Source organism: Myodes glareolus, chromosome X, assembly GCF_982192425.1.
Source record: "Myodes glareolus chromosome X, mMyoGla1.1, whole genome shotgun sequence".
Lineage (NCBI taxonomy): Eukaryota > Metazoa > Chordata > Mammalia > Rodentia > Cricetidae > Myodes > Myodes glareolus.
The window spans coordinates 23,313,316-23,327,236 of record NC_142053.1 but is presented as its reverse complement, the minus strand read 5'-3'; the positions used below and the strand labels follow the sequence as shown (position 1 = coordinate 23,327,236).

Here is a 13,921-nt window from a genome sequence, read left to right as displayed (position 1 = left end):
GGCTGCCTTGCATTTTATTCAATTGGAAGAGCCAAGCTCACAGTGTTCTGCTTCTGAGCTGGTGTTCTCTGTGAAATCAAACGGTGGCCTCAACCTACTATATTCACTGTGAATATTGTCTTACACTAAATTGTCACCTCCCTGTTACTTATCACCAAGCATGTCAAATAACATCGAACTCTATGATCTAGCCTATTAGGCAGGTTCTCTCTGAAATAAAGAGCCACCAAATGACTGTGCTCACCTTCTACCCTGCATTGGGCCTCCATTTTTTCTACGCTAGTTGAATTGTTGGCAACTCTTTATCTAAAGATATTTTTCTTTTCTATTTAATTGACAATAATTTTTTCATACATGATATTTTGATCATACTTTATCTAAAGATATTTGTCTTTTCTATTTAATTGACAATAATTTTTTCATACATGATATTTTGATCATACTTACCCTCCATTTCCTCCCAGAACTTAAGCACAAACAAACCAGAAGAAAATGACATACACACAAATGCTAAAGAGAAACTCAGAAACCACAACGTGCAAGTAAAATAGGAGTAATTTTAAAAAAAAAATATGCCCAAAGAAAGCAATATGAGACACACACACACACACACATACACACACAAAAAAAAACCTACAACAATCTCACTGAGTTTGTTCTGAGATGACCATTGCCTGCTGGATATGAGGCCTACCCTTAAATGTCATTTATGTGCCCAGCATGACTCCACTGGAGCACATGAAAATTTCCCCTTGCACATGGGTGTCACCTGAAGACAGCTTCTTGCTTAGGGATACAGATTTGGGTCTGCTTTCTACTCTCAAGGTTGGGACCATCTCTACCATCTCTAGCTTAAACCTGTGTAGGCCCTGTGCATGTTGTCACTCTAGTCTCTGGGAATTCTAACACGTGTCATGCCTGTTGTGTCTGATAGACACTTTCCCTTGTCTCACTTTCCCTGATTTTTATGCCCTTTTTGCCTCCTCTTCCGCAAAGATCCCTGAGCCTTGGGACCATGTGTTCCAGAGTCTCTCATTTTCTGCACATGGCCACACATGGGTGTCTATATTAGTTCCCATCTACTGCAAGAGGAAACTGATGAGGCAGCTTTCAACTTCTTTAATTTTCGTGTGTGTGTGTGTGTGTGTGTGTGTGTGTGTGTGTTTAGAAAGAGTTTTTCTTTGCTATCACTACTCCATACCCCTTGTTAGAAAAATGATAACTTTTGGGAGGTTTGTTTCAGTTCCCTTTCATGAACATCCAAGTATTTTTATACATAGGTTCTCTGAAAACATCCTGCAGAATAATGTGTATGCTGTAATTTGATTGACACTGAGTGTTCTGCAGCAACATTTTTAAGTTAATATATTTAAACAGTCAATACATTGCCGGGCAGTGGTGATTCATGCCTTTAATCCCAGCACTCGGGAGGCAGAGGCAGGCCGATCTCTGTGAGTTCGAGGCCAGCCTGGTCTACAAGAGCTAGGTCTAGGACAACTTCCAAAGCTCCAGAGAAACCCTGAATCAAAAAAAAAAAAAAACTTTACTTGCCTTTTAAAAATTGATGTACAATGTGTGTTGATTATATGTGTAGGTGTGAAAGGATAAACTGCAGAAGTGTTTACTCTACCGTTAGAGTTCCAGGTATGGAATTTATATGCTCAGGCTGGGAAGCAAGCATCATTATCACTTAACAGCCCCAGTATTTGTCTTTACATAAACATGCAAATAAATTTCTCTGATTATCCTATAAAATTTTAAATAATACATTTATTAGATATTCTTAAGGATCTTTCTGAGATATTCTCTGACATAGTCTCAGGGCCAAGGACTGGTTCCAATTCCATTTGCAATGTACTGGGAATGGAATCAGCATCTTCCTCTGTGCCAGGAAAACATTCTACCAACTGGATGCTGACTTAGCTTAAGGTTTTGTGTAGTACAGCAATTTCACTCGGGAATGTACATCTACAACTTGAGTGCCATTGCTCCAGGAAGTCAGAAAAGGGGATCTTCGTCCCTGTAACTGGATTTACAGATGAGTATGAGCTGCCGTGTGGGTGCTGGGACTAGAATCTCCGCAAAAGCAAAAAGTGCACTTTAGGCACCCAAGGCTGAATTTTAAACATATTCCTCTACTTTCATCCAATGTTACCTACTTTTCTAATAGATTTGAGTCCAATAATAATATCTTCAGGCGAAAAGGAATGCCAGAACCAGGCACCAGGCCACAGTAAAACTCTTACTCGTGGATACTTAAGACTGTAGATTCTGCTACAAAGATGTTTGCATGTTTAGTGCTACATAATGCATGACAGCTAAAATATGGGAAATGAAAATGTAGAAAACAAATCACTACACGAAGCAAAGTGCCAGACTCAGAGAAACACCAAATGTTCTTCCTCACATGCAGGAGCACACTGAAAGTTGCATGTGTGTGAGCGCGCACACTCATGTGTCTGTGTCTGCAATCTGCCTTGTGTTTAAGAATGCAATGTGACTTGGTTTTATAGCTTACTAGATGTAGGCTTTTAAGTGCCGAATTTTCTCTGCAACATAGTGGAATCTGATGTCAAAAGGCAATATGAAATAATAAAGTACTCAGAGCAGGGCAAAACTCAGGGCAGCCATCTTCTTCGGGGGTTTTGTCTCTGTATCACGTTTTTTTTTCAGACATGAAGGGCGGGAGTCAAGCGCCTACTACCTCCTTTCATGTACCTCTACTGCCATCATCTGGATGGAGTTTCAAAAATCACAGTGACACTGAGCTTCCTCCCATGATTCTTAGCCATGGCGGAAGATGGCGACTGCAGACAATTGTGGGTTCCCGCTTGGGCCTTGGAGACTTCTCAGGCCCCAACACAAACACAGACTGTTCGTTTTTCTCACCAGAACCTAGAGAAGAAAGCACCTTTCTGCCCTAGGACACCAACTAGTAGATTCCTATTGCAAGGGGAGCAGTGCAAACTCTGCCCCTTCACGTCCTGTTCCTGGACCACATGACAACTGTGTACTAGTAACTGGGCCCTCAGTCTCTAGGGTCTACATTAAGACTCTAAAGGATCCCATGATTCCAGTCTGCCTTCATGAAAAGATCGATAAAAAATGGAAAGAAGGTCAAGCACATCCATTTGAGAATCATCCTAACCCTCACCGTCAAAAAAGGCCAGCATTGAGAAAGCAGTGTATGCATGCCCAAGGATATATGAATCAATTCCCGCATGATGGCACTGTCGCCCCTTGGAAAAAAAAAAAGGCACCAGCCATATACCTCTCTCCTCCCGCCTTTCCTATCTGAAAAAAAAACCTACAACACAGAGGCAGAGTCCAGCAACTGTGGCAGCCCTGCCTTCTTCCTTCAGAGGGAGTAAAATTGATTTACTGAAGGCTTGGCTTCCATTTTACTTTTATCTGAGTGCCGCAGCTAGTAGATCTGTTTCTTCATCAGAATCTACCATTAAAACACTAAAGACGAAAAATCAAAGTAGGGAAGAAGGAAAGTACATGGAAACTGATGGAAGCAGCAGGGAAAAGAAGGAGATGGTGAGTTGGGGCACCCACCTTCTCAGTCCATGGTATTGGAGTGACACTTACATTGAAAGGATGATAAGTTCCAGTCAGAGAGATCAGAGATGTGTCTATAAACCTGTTCTACAAATAAAATTAAATATTTAATAAATTAGTATTAAATTTGACTATGTTATGCATAGTTCTGCACTTCTTACTGGTCTCTCTCCACCAACTGGCTCTATATTATGACTCTGAAAGGTCCCATGATTTCAGTCTGTGCACCAAGGGGAAAAAAGTGGTAGGAGCCAGACTTGGTCATGTAAGAATCCCCCTGACCTTCACCTCCATGATGACTAGAAGCAGTATTGAGAAAGCAATGTGTATACAGGTCTTTATTAAATGTTTTCCACATCATGGCAGTGATGCCCCAGAGGAGTAAGAAAATCTCACTGCAGATCTCTGCTCCTACCTTTCTGATCTGGGGAAAAAAGAAAAAAAACTGTACTACAAAGGCAGAGTCCAGCAGCAGTTGTGCCTTCTTTCTTCAAAGTTAGGAAAAATGATCTATTCTTAGAATATGAGTATTTCCTACTGATGCCACATCTGGTGAATGAGGACCCACACCAGAACTCTAGCACCAAAGGAGGGAAGAAAAAATAATCTGAGGCACCACCTTGCTCATGCATCTCTTATGCTAAAGAAGATTGCAGTCAATGATGGAATCCTGCAGTTCTCCCCTCTTCATCCAACAGACTTCTATCTCCAGGCCTTTCTCATGATACTTGATTCTCTTTTGATCGTGGGGGCAAATCTCAGCATCCAGTTGTAGGTGGGAATGAAAGTGTTGCTAACTCAGTGCCTGGATTAGAGAAAAATTAGGCCATCAGGGAACTTGCTTCTTAGCCCAACTCACTTGTTCATGCTCCATATTGTGATCGATGCAATAGGCCTTGTGTATGCAGTGGGATGCGGCCTGTAAAGAGGATGTGGGTACTGCAAAGGAAGGAAGGCTCAAAAATCCCAAGCATTTTCAGTAATGCACCAGCTGTTGTCAAAAGCAATGTCTTAATGCTCTTCTCCTACCCTTCCTACCTGAGAACATCACCAGAGAAAAGGTACTAGGAAACACAACCATTTTGCCTTTTGGTGAGAACTGCTGAAAGGTCTTTTTTTTTTCCACCTGAAACCAAACTGTGTCCTAAATCTACCACTTTCAGAAAGAGCATACATTTCTCAGGAATTAAATGCGTCCTTGCTTTCTCTAGACAGCAGTTTTCACTCATCTGGACACTTCTTCTCAGCACATGTCGCTTATTTTCCCACAGCATCAAATCTTCTGTCTCAAGAGACAAAGGAGATATTCCATATAAAGAGGGAGAAGAATGTTCTGGAAGTTAACTTCAGTGACTAGAGACAAAGGCCTCTCTAATAGCACATCTTATTACCTCTGAGACTCTACAACAGATTCTTCTTTGTTCTGTCTTATGGCAAATACTGTTGGTTTGCAAGGGATCTCATTTTTATGATAAATAATCCTCATAGACTAATAGATTTCCATATATACTCTACATAAACAATGCACATTTATTGACAAAAAAGCATGAAAAAATTAATCCACAAAGGCGTCAACATTTTTAAACTATTTTCTACAGAGTCCTAATCCGGTTAGGTTTAGTTTCATTATATGAGAAAGGGTCTTTAACCTAGCGGATCAAAGACCACATATAGCCTAGCATGACCTTGAACTCCTGATCTTCCTTCCTCCAACTTCTAGTGCTGAGATTAAGGTTGGCTCCACTGTTTATGAAGCAAACACAAGACCTCAGGCATGTTACAAAGGTCCCAAACAACTTTCACTGAACAATCTCAAATTTAAACTCTCATTATTTGTTGAACCAAAGATTGTAACAGTTTGTACGCGGATTCGGAAAACAAGAAAGATCTTTTTATAATGAAAAATACAAAAATGAAGGAATCATATCAAAATAAGCAATCTCAAGGAATCTACTACTATTCATTTTGATGCACCCAGGACCAATAAAATGGCTCTTATAAAAAACAGCACCAAAGTATTCTAACAGCAAACATAACCACTCTATTAATTATAACACCTAGAGTATAGAAACATACAGGTTCTAGGGTCTTAGAGGAAATCATGGAAGTCCTGCTTCCCTGTGCCTCTAAGGACCTTATTTTCAGAAGGCAGGAAGCTAGAATGGCACTGTGTTGAAATTCTTTCCTTGTGGGGGCAGTGTTGTTCTATGTGCTCATAAAAGCGCCATATTGAGACATTCCTCCCACCATTCTTGTTTGAAAAAAAACGAAAAAAAAAACCACCAGAAATAGGGCTGCCTTGCATTTTGCCAATTGAAAGGGACAAGCTCACAGTGCACTCTGGGTCTAGTGTTCTTTGTGAAATCAAACTGGACTCAATCTACAACCTCCACGCTTAATATTTTCATAATATTTTCATAATAAATTAAATTCTTCCCTCCACATACAGTGCTAAGATGAGGAGTTGTCTCCCATACGTGGGTGTGTTTCCTATCTACTGCCAAGCACTTCAAATCACATTGAATTCTCTCCTCTAGCCAGTTAGGTGGATCCTGCCTGAAAAGAACAGTGAGGTTTGAGCCTTATGGGAACAGATTCCTATCTTGGGATAACTCAAACCAAGCAAGTGAAAGATCTGTAAGATAAGAAATGAATTGGAGAAGATATCAGAAGACAGAAAGTCCTCCCATGTTTATGGATCTAAGATTAACATAGTAAAAATGGCCATCTTACCAAAAGCAATCTACAGATTCAACACAATCCCCATCAAAAGTCCAACACAATTCTTTACAGACCTGAAAGGACAATATGCAACTTCATATGAAAAAAACAAAAAAATCCAGGATAGCCAAAAGAATCCTGTACAGTAAAAGAACGACCAGAGGTATCACCATCTTTGATCTCAAGCTGTACTGCAGAATTATAAAACAACATGGCAGATCCAAACATACATCCACACACCTATGGTCACCCGATTTTTGACTAAGAAGTCAAAATAATACAATGCAGATAAGAAAACATCTTCAACCAATGATGCTGGCATAACTGGATGTGGACATGTAGAAAAATGAAAATAGATCCATATAACTCTGCACAAAACTGAAGACCTCAACATAAATCCAGTTTCACTGAAGCTGAAAGAAAAGAAAGTGGGAAGTAACCTTGAACATATTGGGGCAGGAGACAACTTTCTGAACCAAATACCAATAGCTCAGGCACTACAACTGACAATTGAAAAATAGGGCCTCATGAAACTGAAATGTTTAAGTTTCGATAAGAAAAAATGGCAGCCTATAAAAATGGGAAAAGATTTTCACCACCCCACATTCAAGAGTTGGTCTCCAAAATATATAAAGAACTCAAGAAACTAGACATCAAAAAACCCAAATAATTAAAAAACCTAAATAACCCAATTAAAAAACGGGATACTGACAAAAACAGAACTTCTCAACAAGAATCTCAAATGGCCAAAATACACAAGGAAATGTTCATCATCCTTAGCCATCAAGGTAATGTGAATCAAAACAAATCTGAGATTCTACCTTACACCTGTTAGAATGGCTAAGATCAAAAACACAAATGACAGCTTATGATGGAGAGAGTATAGAGCAAGGGGAACACTCCTCCTGTGCTGGTGGGAGTACAAACTTATACAGCCACTTTGGAAGTTGAAATAGAGGTTTCTTAGAAAATTGGGAATCGACCTACCTCAAGACTCAGCATTACCACTCTTAGGCACGTAACCAAATGATGCTCATCCTTGTCCTTGCTCATAGTTGAGCAAGCTCAACTATATTCATAGCAGTTTGATTGGAAATATCCAGAAACTGGAAAAATGTTTGATACCCCTCAACTGAAGAATGGATAAAGAAAAAATGTGGTACATTTACACAATGGAATATTACTCGGTTGCTAAAGAAAAAAAAATGACATCAGGAAATTTGAAGGCAAATGGGGGGAACTAGAAAAAAATCCAGAGTGAAGTGGCCTTGACCCAGAAAGACAAACACAGTATGTATTCACTCATAAGTGACTCTTAGTTGTAAAGTAAAAGATAACCCATGCTATCTGTAATCCACAGACCCAGAGAGGTTAGGTACCAAGGTGGCCTCAAGAAGGAACAAATGGCTCTCCCTGGGAAAGGGAAATAGAAGATATCTCCTGGGTGGACTGGGTGCATGTGGGGAGGAGAATTTGAGGGACCCGTTTAGCGGGTGGATGGAGGGGGATATAACTGAAAAAGATGCCTGGGAGGAGGGGGCAGTTTGGAGTCAGTTAGAAACCTACAGCAATGGAAGTGCCAAAAAATCTATAAGGATGACCTCAGCTAAGACTTCTAGCAATAGCAGATATATAACCTTAACTGGCCATCTCCTGTGATCAGATTGGTGGTTACCCCAATTGCCAGAGTGCCTTCATTCAGTAACCGATGAAAATAAATGCAGAGATCCACAGACAAACATTAGGCAGAGTTTGTGAAATCCTGCTAAAGAGAGAAGGATTGTAGGAGCCGGAAGAGTAACAAGAAAACCCAAAGAAACAATTAGCCTAAGTCATGGGCACTCACAGAGTCTAAACCAACAACCAGGGAGCCTGCATGGGCTTGACCTAGGCCCTCTACATTTATATGACAGTGGGAGCAGAGGCTGTCCCTAAGGCTTTGGAGGCTCATAGGAATCCATTCCTCATACTGGGTTCCCTTGCCCAGCCTTAATACAAACTGAAGTGCAAAGTCTTACTGCAAAGCACATGGCATGCCTTGTTGATATCCTTAGGAGGCCTGTCCTTTTCTGAAGAGAACCAGAGGAGTAGATTGGAAGGAGGGGGAAGGCAGTGGAGGGCCAGAATGACAGGAGAGGATGGAGGGAAAACTGTGGTCAGGATGTAAGACAAATGATTTTAAAAGCAAACCAGATTGAATTACCAAGGAACTACACACCTAGCTGCGCTCTCACTCTAATCCTGTAGCTTGCCTAGATTCCTTACTCTGAGTCAAACTGTCGGCAACTCTTTGTCTAAAGACAGCTCACATCTTTGCCCCGGCTTTGTAAACTGTGGTCCCTGCACATGCAATGAATTCCCAGGAAGAAACAGAGGAAGTCTTGCTCATCCTTCAGTTTTCCATTTATAATGGAGAGAAAGCACATTCCTTTGTTATGAAGTATTTTTCAATTGAAAATTAATTTGTTTGTACAATATATTCTGATCATGGTTTCCCCTTCCACATCAGAAGGATCCCCTCCCCACTACCCCACGCATCCAATGAAAGGCCTCCATTCTCTCTCTCTTTAAAAAACAAGCAAGAGCCTATATGGTGACTCACTCCTTTAATCCCAACATTCAGGAGTCAGAGTAGGAAGCTTTTTGTGAGTTCTAGGTCAGCTCGATCTACATAGTGAGGTCTAGGACAGTTGGAACTATATAGATTCTATCTCAAAAAAGAAAAAAGAAAAAAAGAGAAAAAGAACTTTTAAAAAGAAAAAGCACAAGTATCATGTACAGATAAAACACATGTAGAAACCAATATCCATAAAAACACACAATCAGAAATCATAACGTACAAACAAGACCACTAAGATAAAAATAAGCAAAGGCAAGACCCTAGCATAAGTATACTTTATACATCCAATGAGACTCCATTAGAGAAAACTCAAATTTCCCTCCCCGTGGGCGAGAATTGGAGTGTTTGGGGAACTCAAGGTACACTCTCCAGTTGCAGTGCTGGGACCATGTGCATGCTACGCAGACCCTGTGTGAGTTGCCAGTCTCTGAGTTCATGTGCGTCAGTCCTGCTTGTATCATCTCTTAAAACCTATCTGCCTCCTACTCTGCACATTTCCCTTGGCCCTGACGGGGAGGAGGTGAAGACATCCCATTCATGATCTAGTGGTCCACAAATCTCTGATTCAGTGCATATTGTCCCCTTTTGGGACTCAGCATTAGTTCCCGTCAACAGCAAGAGGAAGCAATTGAAGCATTTTTTAACTTCTGTGTATGCCTTTCTTGTGCTTGTGTGTCTATGGCATAAGTTGAAGAGACAGAAGGTTGAATAAGGTATAACACGTAAAAGCAATATGGAGTGTGTAGTACACATTGATGAATGCAGACTTCAGAAAGGCCAATTATTCTTTCAGAAATTGTGGAATCTGATGTCCAAAGGCAATACAAATACAATTAGTGAATTTTCTTAGCTTCCAGAATACATACACATGCTGGGCAGTGGTGGCGTCATATAGAAAATATTTCGGTAAAAATGATTAATAAGCCACGAGGTGGTGGCACACACCTTGACACAGGGAGAAACAGGTGGATCTCTGAATTGGAGACAAGCCAGTACAACAGACGATGTTCCCAAGGAAATATAAAGAAACCCAGACTGGAAAACAAACAATAAATCAATCAACAACTAAACAATAAAAATTAAAAAATAATCTCAGCACAATAATTGGATATGACTATGAATCTCATCAACTATTTTCTAAATTTCCATTCTAATCGTACTATTAGTAAGATTTGATGCATAGATATTTCTCACAATTTTAGGAATTGGGAAGTCTCCAAGCACATAACTACTACATGAATTTGCTTAGCAACCCCAGAACTGAGACTCAAAATGAGGGCCTACAGTAAATAACCCAAGCATTGTATCCAGCAGCTATATCCATTGAACTTCACTCTTAACTTCATATTAGTCTGCTTCTAAATCTCAGAGCACACCTTGACTGAATAAAAATTACAAAAAGAAAACCAGATATTTAATAACTGCTAGACAAATGAACAAAGAGAGAAAAAAAAAACGAAATGGGAAATATCCCTAAAACAGAAACTTCAGTTTGGGTAAATGTGGAAGACCTCCCCTGCTCCTACCTGCCCCACCTTCCCCCTACCCCATTCCACATCCATTCCTCAGAGAGGGTTGGGCCTTACATGGGGAGTCAGCAAAGCCTGGCTCCTTCAGTTGAGGCTGGACCAAGGCCCTCCCCACTGTATCCATGTTGAGCAAGTTATCCCTCCATAGAGAACTGACATAAGAAAGCCAGTTCATACTGGTTACCGACCAGTGGGGCCAATAACTGCCCAAGATACACAACTGTGCCACATTCAGAAGGCCTAGTTCAGTACTATGCAGGTTTCCCAGCTATCAGTCCAGCTACGGTCAGCTGTTCCTGTGGGTTTATCCATCATAGTCTTGACCCATATACTCATAATATCGCTACTGTCTCTCTCTTCAACTAGATGCCAGGAGCTCAATGCAATGTTTAGTTACAGAACCACTTCTTACAGTACCCATAGCTATACAAAACTCCATCCTGTTTGGGGAGCTTGTCTTTGGGTGGCGTTTTTTTTTTTTCCAGACAGGAAGGGAGGGAGACAAAGCCAACTAGCTCCTTCATAGAGCTCTACTGCCATCATGAGGGTAGAGTTTCACAACGCACAGTGCCACTGAGCTTCCTTCCCATGATTCTTAGCCATGGCAAAAGATGGGGACTGCAGACAAATACAATAACTGTAGGTGCCGACTTGGGCTCTGTGACTTCTATTCAGACACCAACAGAAATACATACTATAGAGTTTTCTCACCAGAACCTGGAGAGCGAGGCAGTTTCCTGCCTTAGGACACAAGCTAATAGATTCCTATTAGAAGCTGAGCAGTGCAAACCCCGCCCCTCCACTTCCTGTTCCTGGACCACATGACAGCTGTGCACTAGTAACTGAGCACTCAGTCAATAAAGTTTACATTAAGGCTCTAAAGTGAATCATGATTTCAGCCTGCTTACAGAAAAAGGGACAAAAAGGTATGAGACTATGAATAAGAGTCCCCTCCCCCTGACCCTCACCTTTAAATGACTAGAAGTAGCATTGAGTAAGCAATGTGCACATGCACAAGGGGATGTTTGAAATACAGCTAGTTCTAGGACAGGCTCCAAAAGCTACAGAGAAACCCTGTCTCGAAAAATAAAATAAACAAAAAACCCAACTCAAATGCATAGGGCATGCTGTGTAAGCAACTATCCCCACATCTGTATCCACTGCACTGCAGTAGTTAACACAATAATCCTTTGCTTCCCAATCTCTCAGGATAACTTTATTGTGCAAAACTAACGACAAATTAACGGGCCCAAAAGTGTAAGAACACTTTAAGTATCCGGCAAGGGTAAAAACGAAATGATATAAAGAAAGAAATATCCTCTTCTGCTAAATTTAGGTCTCACATTGACTGAACAAGGAAAACAAGACACAAGAAGCTCTTAGAACTAGACAAAACTGGGACAGCTATCTTCTTTGGGTCTTTTCTCCCTGGGTGGCGTTTTTTCAGACAGGAAGGGCGGGAGAACAGTGCTCACTAGCTCCTTCATGGAACTCTACTGCCATCATCAGGATGGAGTTTCACAACTCACAGTGCCACTGAGCTAAGCTTTCTTCCCATGATTCTTAGCCATGGCGGAAGATGGCGACTGAAGACAACTACAATAACTGTAGGTGCTGACTCGGGTTCCGTGACTTCTATTCAGGCCCGAACAGGAACATGGACTGCAGAGTTTTCTCACCAGAACCTGGAGAATGGGGCGCTTCCAGCCCTAGGACACCTGCTAGTAGATTCCAATTGCAAGGGGAGCGGCGCAAACTCCCGTCGCCCACTTCCTGTTCCTGGACCTCAGGACAGCTGTGCACTAGTAACCGGGCCCTAGGACACTAAGGTCTACATTAAGACTCTGAAGGATCCTATGACTCCAGTCTGCCTACACGAAGGAGGCGAGGGTCGGCCATTGGAGACTCATGCTGTTCCTCACTTTCCGGAATGGCTAGAAATGGGCTTGAGGAAGCAGTGCGTGCATACACAGGGATAAAGGAAACACATTCCACATGATGGCACTGTTGCTGCACTACAAAGAGGGCAACAGTCATGCACGGCTCTGCTCCCGCCCTTCCAGGCTGAAAAAACGTACAGTATAAAAGCGGAGTGCTGCAACCATAACAGCCAGGACTTCTTGAGAAGGGAGAAGTGATTTATTGAGAGCTTAGCTTCCATTTTAATTCTCTAATTTTCTGTTAGTGTCACAACTGGTAGGGCTATACCTTCATAGGAACTCACCATCAAAGCACGAAAGACAAAAGTTTGAGGAAGGGAAGATGGAAAGTATACTGAAGGGATGATAAATTCCACCCAGAGAGATCACAGGGCTGTACTTACAAACTTTTATCTCATAAATAAAACTAAATACTAAAAAAGAAAAATTGCATCTAAACTGCACCATGTTGTGGATAGCTCCTCATACCTCTAATTTTGAGGAAACTTTGGAGGTGACACACAGTTTTAATGTCAATAGAAGCATTGCTCTCAAAGGAAGTAGGAAGAAACACATAGCAAAAGGAAACTGTGCTGTCCAAGATTTAAATAGAAGCTCAAAAAAGGATAATTTTAAAAAACAAAACAAAACAAAAAAACAAACAAAAAAGAAAAACTGGTACTTTTCATTGTGGATTTCTGAGCAATTTTCTTCAAAGCCATACAAAGTTTGAAAGGCCAGTTATGTTGATGCAAGCATCTCTGAATCTTTTATCTTAAGTTAAGTCGCCCCCTCAAAGTAGTAAGTGGGTTTGTTTCCTACCACTGAGCATGCCACATCACATCCAATTCCCTGCCCCAGCCTCTTAGGTGGGGCCTCTCTCCTTAGGAAGTCTTCCCTTGAGGGATAAGACCGCTGAAGAAGAGCAAAGGATACACTGGGAAGGAAGAAGTCACGGTACCTTTAATTGTAGTAGACAGAAGTCATCCTGAAAATTCCACTAGGAAACGCCTAGACCTGATAAACGCTCTAAGCAAAATGGTTATATATAACTTATACTCACAAAAATCAATAAATCTCAGGTGCCTAGGGCACGCTAAGTAAGCAACGAACCCCTCATGTATATCTGTTGCACTGTATGGGAAACATAATTCTTTGCTCCTCAATCTCCTAGCAAAACTTTACTGTGTAAAATCAGTACCAAATTAATGTGAACAAATTTTTAAGAACAGCTTAGATATCCGGCAAGGGTAAAAATTAAGAGTCATAAAGAATGAAAAATCCTCCTCATTACATAAAGAATCCTAAGACCTCTGCTAAATTTAGGTGTTACTTTTGATGAATGTGGAAAACAAGACACCAAAAAAAATGGCTTTCAAATTACTCAAGAGCTGGGCAAAACTCTGAACAGCCATCTTCTTTGGGCCTTTTGTCTCTGATTGGCGTTTTTTCAGACAGGAAGGGCGGGAGAGAAGCGCTCACCAGGTCCTTCATAGAGCTCTACTGCCATCATGAGGATGGAGATTCACAACTCACAGCGCCACTGAGCTAAGCTTCCTTCCCATGAT

At 41.2% G+C, this 13,921-nt stretch overlaps 1 protein-coding gene and 1 long non-coding RNA gene across 5 annotated transcripts in view; one reads left to right on the top strand and one right to left on the bottom strand.

Moving 5' to 3' along the window:
• Positions 1-13,921, top strand: part of LOC146889227 (uncharacterized) — a 79,839-nt gene that overhangs the window by 38,389 nt on the left and 27,529 nt on the right. The window lies entirely within an intron of this gene.
• LOC125410692 (uncharacterized) overlaps positions 1-13,921 on the bottom strand; it is a 54,433-nt gene that overhangs the window by 16,514 nt on the left and 23,998 nt on the right. The gene's annotated exons all lie outside the window — the stretch shown is intronic.